General features: G+C 32.2%; 1 protein-coding gene across 2 annotated transcripts in view; it reads right to left on the bottom strand.

Moving 5' to 3' along the window:
* Window positions 6,075-7,352, bottom strand: part of LOC107622278 (UDP-glycosyltransferase 83A1-like) — a 16,684-nt gene continuing 15,406 nt past the window's right edge. For both annotated transcript variants that reach the window (XM_021113683.1, XM_021113682.1), the window contains one exon: window positions 6,075-6,089. The gene's annotated coding sequence lies outside the window, so the exon portion shown is untranslated. The remainder of the gene's footprint in view (window positions 6,090-7,352) is intronic.

The following is a 7,352-nucleotide window of genomic DNA, read 5'->3' as shown; positions in this document are numbered from 1 at the left end:
TCTTAGCATATAAAGAATGAGAAGAGTGTTTGTTGTTATTGTAGTGTGTTCTGTCTCAACTACGCTACCCTATTTATATACTTATAAGGGTCACCATTTTTAAACATAATTAATTGTAATCTCTTTTGATAACTTGAGCAACATTAAAAAATTGAGCCGCCCACATTAAATAGGCATCCACCTCATACTTATCAGAACACTATTCTTTGGATGACCATTTAGGATTATGACTCGTTAAAATCTTATTAAAGAAAAATCTAATGAAAAAAAAACTTATTAAAAAAAATAGTACAAAATTCTTCGTGATGGGACTGCCTCATTAAAAATCTTGTGAAGAAAAATTCAATAGTAAAAAAATCTGACCAAGAAAAAAAGAGTGCAGTCTCCCCTTCTTATCGACATTATTTAATATCTCAAAATCAGCGCATCTCAATTTGATGACCAATTTTTCAAATGAGAATTTTGGAAGTGGTTTTGTAGATAAATCTGCCAGATTAAGTTGAGCAGACTTGTTAGACATCAATTGTTCCTTGATTTTGAAGATCATGAGTGAAGAAGAATTTGGGAGAAATATACTATGTTCTATCACATTTGATGTATCCACCCTTAAGTTGAGCAATACATGCTGTATTATCTTCAAATAGAATAGTTAGAGCTATTTTTCTATCATTCAGTCCACAAGATGATAGAATATATTGGATTAAACTCCTTAGCCAAAAGCACTCGCGACTTGCTTCAAGTATCGCTAGTATTTCAACATGATTAGAGGATGTTGCTGCTATTGTTTGTTTTGTGGACCTCCATGATATAGCTGTATCACCATATGTGAATAGGTATCCTGTTTGATATCTTCTTTTGTGTGGATTAGACAAGTATCTTGCATATGCATAGCCAATTAATTCTGACTTGGATTCATATGGATAAACAATCCTATATCTACCGTTCCATAAAGATATCGAAAGATTTGTTTGACTCCACGTCAATGTCTTCTGGTTGGAGAAGAATTATACCTTACTAGTAAATTTACAACAAATGATATGTCAAGTCGTGTATCATTACAAAGGTACATTAGCGCTCCAATGGCACTAAGATATGGTACTTCAGGATTAATGATATCTTTATTTTCTTCTTTAGGACGGAATTGATCATTTTTCACATCTAAAGACCTTACGATCATTGAGATATTTAATGAATGTAACTTATCCATATAAAATCTCTTCAAGATCTTTTCTGTGTATGTTGTTTGATGAATAAATATCCCTTTTTTGTATGCTCGATTTGCAGGCCAAATAAAATTTAGTCTTTCCAAGATCTTTCATCTCAAACTCTTCTTTTAGAGCTTTTATAATTGTTGGAATTTCTTCAGGGGTTATAATGATATTTAAATCATCAACGTGCACAGCAATTATAATGAATCTAGATGAAGATTTCTTTTTGAAAACACATGGGCAGATATCATCATTCTTAAATCCGTTTTTCTCCAGATACTCAGTAAGACGATTATACCACATTCATCCAGATTGCTTTAGACCATATAAAGATATTTACAATTTTACTGTGTATAACCCCTACGAATATTTATGAGATAGTTTAGATATTTTTAGTCATTCATCAGGGACTTTCATATATATATATATATATCACGATCTAATAATCTGTATAAATAGACTGTTACCACGTCCATTAGATGCATATGTAGTTTATGCTATGCAGATAAACTGACCAAATAACGCAATGTTCTTGCATCTACTATAGGGAAATATGTTTCTTCATAATCTATATCGGTCTTTTGTCAAAAATCTTGTACCACAAGTCGAGTTTTGTAACATACAACTTTATTTTTCTCATTTCGTTTTCTCACAAATACCCATCTGTATCCAAAAAATTTTACATCTTCTGGTGTACGAACTACAAGTCTAAATACTTCACGTTTTACAAGTGAGTCTAACTCATTCTTCATAGCTTCTTCCTATTTCGGCCAATCATTCATTTGTCGACATTCTTCGACTGTTCTTGACTCAAGATCCTTACTTTCATGCATGATGTGTAATACCACATTATATGCAAATATTCCATTGATAATTATTTTATTTTGGTTCTATTTTTCTTCTGTAAAGACATAATTTATCGAGATCTCATAATTATCACAATTTTCAGAATTGTTAGGTACCTGAACATCTTCTGGCATCAAAATTATATCAAAATTTTGGACAACTGCAGGTATCTTTACTATGTGTCTATGTCTTTATATTTTTTAATAGGAATAGTATTTACCTCTTTTCTTTTTCGAAGATTTTTGTCTTTAGAACTGACAGGCCTATCATGCTTTGGACGTGAATTTATTTCGGTGGCCATTTGTCCAACTAGGATATCAATTCAGATTGGAGCATTTTCAACTGGTATATAGGATTTAGTAATCCTTTTTATATCCAAAAATGCATCAGGCAATTCATTTGCTATTCTTTATAAATGTATAATTTTTTGAACTTCTATTTTACATTACCTTGATCGAGGATCTAAATGCATCAAGGATGATGCATTCCAATTAAATTGTTTTTCAAGAAGCTTATTCTCTCCTCTTAATGTTGAAAATGTTGATTCATCAAAATGACAATTTACAAATCAAACTTTAAACAAATCTCCTGTTTGTATCTCAAGATACCTCAGTATAGAGGGAGAATCATATCCCACATAAATTTCTAATTTTCTGTGGGATCCCATTTTGATACAAGAAGGTGGGACAATTGGAATATATATCGCACACCCAAATATCCTCAAATGGAAAATATTTGGCTGTTGGCCAAAAGTTAATTATAAATGAGAGAATTGATGGTAACTTGTTGGTCTCAAACGAATAAATGCTGCATCATATAAAATTGCATGCCCCAAGATTTGGAGATTTGTTCTCATAAATAAAGGTCTAGCAATTAATTAGAGGCATTTAATAAGTGATTCTGCTAATCTATTTTGTGTGTGAACATGAACTACTGGATGTTCAACGCTTATTCCGTTAATCATACAATAAGCATCAAAGGCTTGAAAAGTAAATTCACCAACATTATCAAGACGAATTGTTTTGATTAGATTTTCTGAAAATTTTGCTTTTAATCGAATAATTTGAGCAAGTAATATCACAAATACCAGGTTACGAAAAGACAATAAACACACATGTGACCATTTCGAAGATGCGTCTATTAGTACTATAAATGATGGTTATTAGTGGCTAAGAGAAGAGGGGGTTGAATCTTAGCCCCCTTTTTGCTTGATAAGACTTGCTGACCTTTGAAACCAATTTTGAAAACTTCTTGTCTTTTTATCTCGTGACTAGCCACGAGACTTTTCTTTTTGTCTCGTCACTTGACACGAGATATTTTCGGTTTTTGCTCCTGTGCAGTAGAAACAGAAATGGAGTAGGGAAGAGAGAAAATTACACCCAGATATATCCTGGTTCAGCTGCTAAGTGCAGTGCAGCTTACATCCAGTCTCCATCACAAACATGATGGAATTTCACTATAATCTTCCTGATTACAATCTGTAAAGTGCTAACCTAACTTACAAGGGGATTCCCACAGAATCATGAAACACAACATAGATGAACAAAGGAACTCTATGGACATCTATGGCTTTTTCTTTTAATTTTGCACTCTCTGCCTTTTTCCGCTCTATGGCTTTTTCATACAAACCTCACTGTTTGCCCTTTTTTTTTATGAGACTCAAGACATGACAAAATTAAACAGAAAAATATAAAACAGAATACATTGAAGGAGAAGAGAAATCTGTTAGCTCAGGTAGCTCTGAGAACACTGTGCCTTGCACTCTCAAATTTTCTCCTTGCTCCAAACAGTGGCTGTTCTCTCTTTTTATAGAAGAGGGAAGCCTCCACTTTTGAAGCCAAAAACCAAGCCAACTTCTTCTTCTCCAAGTAACAGAACCGGTTCGACCACAGAGAGAGAGAAGAGATAACCATGCAAAACCCAACATGCAATTACCTCTAGTCCTTCCATGGTCATCACACTTCATCAATCCGAGCGCTCCATCCTTGGCTTGCTCTCCAAGATGGATTTCTGGCCCTTGATGCTTCATGATGATGATGGTTTCATCTGCTCCAATCTCTGCCTCTTCCATCACTTCGCCACTCTAGCTACTTCCTGTGGTGATTGAGCAGAATCAAAGACAAGCCATGCCTCCAAGAATCTCTTCCTTGCTGGCCGAATCTTCTTCTTTCTTTTTGAGTATGAAATGCTCGAGATTACCTCACCAAATCTTACCATTTTTGGTGAAAATCTCAGCCACAACATACTTTTATTTTGTTATGTTTTCTTGCCATCATTGAGATGGTCTTGAAGCGTGCTCTTCCTTCAATTTGGTAGCTAAGTTTTGCTTCCATTGTTTCCTGGGTATTGTCTGAAAAGAGGAGAGAGATGAGAGAATAGAAAATGTAGAAAGAGAAGCATTCAAGTGTTTTTGAACAAATAAACAAAAGTGAATTAATTTACTTCCCTTTCTTTGCTATTGGTAGCGTGCAACACTATGACAATCAATCAATTCAGCTGCAAATTTCTCTCTCATATTTCCTATGTAATAAATGACAATTTAATGAAATTTGAAATCCATCACATGGTAAAATGCTTGGGTCCGTTGGAAGACACAAGGCAAATGGTAACATTTGCTTTCCTGATGGATTTTTAGATCAAGCATTGGATCACTTAGCATAAATTATAATTGGGCTTGGAGCAACAAAATTCATTCTGGCCCAATTAATATCACAACAATTCAGTCATATAATTATTTTAATTTTTATGTTCATGCTGAATAAATTCACACTTGGGCTTGCATAAAATCATTTAATTTTCGGCCCAATTGTACCTGCATAGCAGAAATTAATTTATTAACATATGTGAATTAATATTTTTGCTATTTATCAAAATAATAATGTTTAGTCATCACAAATATTTGCTTAGAGTTTTCCAAACTCATCAATAAAATATCTAAAAGATCCATATGGTGGATGAATAGGTCTACATATATCGCATTGATTCCTTTCAAGGAACTCAAGAGACTCAAATCCAATCTTTACTGGTGATGACCTTAAAATTAGTTTTTCCTGAGAACATGCAGCACAACAAAATTCGGAGTTTTCAATCATTCTCTGCATCATTGTTGTTTCAGGATGCCCCAATCGATCATACCAAATTATGAATTTATTTGGGTTGGTAAACTTGTAATTTACAATGGTATGTGATTCAATTGTACTAATTATAGTATAATATAATCCAGATAAAAGTGATAGTAACTTTTATCATATAACCTTTTTATTTGAATCATGAGTTGTGATATATAAGTACTCACGATTTTTCTCATTACAGCGAATATCTTTGAAACTCAACAAGTTCCTTAGAGACTTAGTAGACAATAGTGCATTATTTATTATGAATTTTGTTCTTTCGAAAAATAAAATTATAACTCTTTTGGAGCCTTCTATCACATTGCCTGACCCAATAATGATATTAACACATTCTTCTTTTAATACAAGATGAGTAAAATATATATATTACTTTTGAGAATGGTATGCGAACTTGCACTATGCGCAAGGCAAATATTTTTATTATATACCCTTACCATTTTCTTCAAAAATAAATGATGATGATGATGATGAGTAGCATCAGTACATGTACAGTACAATTGTATTTTTTATTAGAATTATTTTTTTAAGAAGCACGCACTGTAAATATTTAACGAACCTAAATATTAAACTTTTTCATCATTGATCAGATGATCAATATTTCCTTCAAGATTCTCAAAAAAATCAAATACTTCATAATAAATGGTGTAATTTTCAACCACATCCTTTGAAACAAAATTTGTCTCCTTTCATTTGTCATCTTTTTTCAAAAATACTTGATAAAGATCAATTAAGTATCTTGGGGTACGACAGGTATGTGACCAATGGCCCTTTCCATCACAATGAAAATATTTATCTTCTGTCAATTTATTTTGCCCATTATTTCCTTTTTTATCCGACTTCTGGTGAGATCCTTTCTTGTGAACATAATTTTTCTTCTTTTCATAATTTTTCTTATTACCAAAACCTTGCCATTTACTTCTTTTGGGGTTATGATTTGTCGCATTTGCTTCAGGAAATAGGGCGGCGCCAGCTAAGCGCGCTTCATGATTTCTTAAAAGCAATTCTTTGTTACGTTCAACAACGAGAAGACAATAAATTAGCTCAGAATATTTTTAAATTCTTTTTATCGATATTGCTGCTGCAGGAGTATATTCGAGGCATGGAAGGTCGAGAAAGTTTTCTCTAACATGTCATTATCAGTTATCTTTTTTCCACATAATTTCATTCGTGATGTATTTCGAAATATTGCTGAATTGTATTTATTTATGGATTTAAAATCTTATAGATACAAGTGTGTTCACTCATATCGGGCTTGAGGAAGTATCACTGTTTTTTTATGATTATATCTTTCTTCAAGGTTCTTCCACAAATCTGTAAGATCTTTTAGTGTTTTTCAATCCTTCGTCAAGATGACGCGAAGGAAGATCATGACTTTAGCTTTATCTTTCTAAGATGTATTATTTTCAGCCTTAATAGTATCTCCAAGATCCATTGAATTAAGATGAATTTTGACATCTAAATATATTTAACAATAATTTACTAAAATTTAATGCTAAATATACAAGTTTACACGAATATTTCCTTTTGGTTATTAGTTTTTTGTTCACACAAAAAAATTTTATATAAAATTTTTATTTTGTTATTTTTTAGCATACATTTAACAAACAAAAATTTCGGAACATGACAAATATTTAATATCGACCAAAATAATATTCATTAATCATTATCACACTAATTTATAAATAATATTTTTTTTATTGCTCTTTTTTTTTTCCGGCCTTGTATTTCTCTCTTAATTACCAGCTTTGTATGTTTTTTTCCCCCTTTGGTCATGGAAAAAAAATTCCTCTTTTCTCGTCTTTTTTTTAAATTCGAATTTTACCTTATCCACAATTGATTAATCTTTAGTATATCGAATTTTATTTTTTTTTTCGACGTGTGTATATCGAGTTAAAAAGATACTGTAGACAACCAAAAACACTATTGTCCTTTCTATATCAAAATTTTCACATCATTGAATTGTTACCCCTGTCCGCCCATGCATTAAATTCCCAACACAAACAATAAAACTTACATTAGTGAACCTATTCATTTAACTCCAGAGCCCAATATAGCCCATGATCGAATGCCATTAGGGGGGAAGGACTCAAAGCCCAAAAATAACTAGTGTAACCAAGTTAGATACACTTTGCCTCTCCATACTTTAATATTAGAAGAGTTCATAAAA

Source organism: Arachis ipaensis, chromosome B10 (genome assembly GCF_000816755.2).
Source record: "Arachis ipaensis cultivar K30076 chromosome B10, Araip1.1, whole genome shotgun sequence".
Taxonomy (NCBI): Eukaryota; Viridiplantae; Streptophyta; class Magnoliopsida; order Fabales; family Fabaceae; genus Arachis; species Arachis ipaensis.
Note: the sequence above shows the minus strand (reverse complement) of the source record. Positions and strands in the feature narration are given on the sequence as shown.